Here is a 1,336-nt window from a genome sequence, read left to right on the forward strand (position 1 = left end):
AGGCTCTGGTGGGGGAGGGGGAAATATCCGAAATTAAAGAAGAAGCGTGAGCGCAACTATACAATTACAACATTGGTTGGAGGTGAAGTCGTGGAGGCTATCAGCGCGTGTATACCGTAGATGACATACGATTAAATTTAAATGTTTAAATGTAGAGTCCCCCTCACTCTTCAGGCACATCATATTATAAAATATCGACGTATCACACAAAATAATTAATTATATATAATGTAAAATATATTGTAAGCAATATACGGCGAAGAAAATATGATTATTAAAACTTGTAAAAATAAAATATTTTGAATACCTACCTACCTAATTGTATAAACCAGAATTCAGGGTATGAACACAACACTTCATATGATCAGGCAGAGCAAATACTATAATATCTTCAGAATGTTCATTTGAGGGTAATACTAAAACCCGGGACGGGACGGGACGGGACGGGACCGATTCCATTCCACACAGTGATAAGAAAACCAGTGTTGCCTACACATGTCAAGCGAAAAAATACTTTCAATTAGGACTAATATTATATTTAATATAATATTTAAATATAAAACTATTATATTATTAAATATATAACATAATTATACATTAAATACATAGGTATATTAACCAAGAATATATAAGCAAAAAATATGTATTCCTGTGTACAGAATTACAGGTAACAGCAAAATATCGAACTGGACGATTTGCAATTAAGTACTTAATGATTTAAAAATTATAAAACGTATATCAAAATTTTAAATATATTAAACTCCATAAATTGGTAAAAAAATTATGAAAAAATATTAAGTATTGAAGAAACGGGACGGGATTCCACCGCCACAGGTGCTGAAATATAGTCCAAATTGTAGACGGGACGAGCTGTAGTTAATTCAAAAATGAACTAATACTTATTAAACGTATTTCAAAAATTTAAGTATATTACACCCTATCTTTTGGTAAAAAAATGATGAAAAAATATAAACTATTGCAGAAACGGGACAGGATTCCACCGCTACACGTGCGCGTAATTAGGTTAATATTTAGACGGGACAAGCTGTAGTTAAATCAAAAATTAATTAAAACTTATGAAACTTACACGTCAACTTAAGTATATTAAACCCTATCTTTTGGTAAACAAATTATGAAAAAATATTAAGTATTGCAGAAATGGGACGGGATTCCACCGCTACACGTGCGCGTAATTAGGTTAATATTTAGACGGGACAAGCTGTAGTTAAATCAAAAATTAATTAAAACTTATGAAACTTACACGTCAACTTAAGTACATTAAACCCTATCTTTTGGTAAAAAAATGATGAAAAAATATAAACTATTGCAGAAACGG

General features: G+C 30.9%; 1 protein-coding gene across 1 annotated transcript in view; it reads left to right on the top strand.

Annotated features, from left to right (window-relative positions):
• Positions 1–1,336, top strand: part of LOC115034062 — a 17,632-nt gene that overhangs the window by 15,245 nt on the left and 1,051 nt on the right. The window lies entirely within an intron of this gene.

This window comes from Acyrthosiphon pisum, chromosome A2 (assembly GCF_005508785.2).
Source record: "Acyrthosiphon pisum isolate AL4f chromosome A2, pea_aphid_22Mar2018_4r6ur, whole genome shotgun sequence".
Classification (NCBI taxonomy): Eukaryota; Metazoa; Arthropoda; class Insecta; order Hemiptera; family Aphididae; genus Acyrthosiphon; species Acyrthosiphon pisum.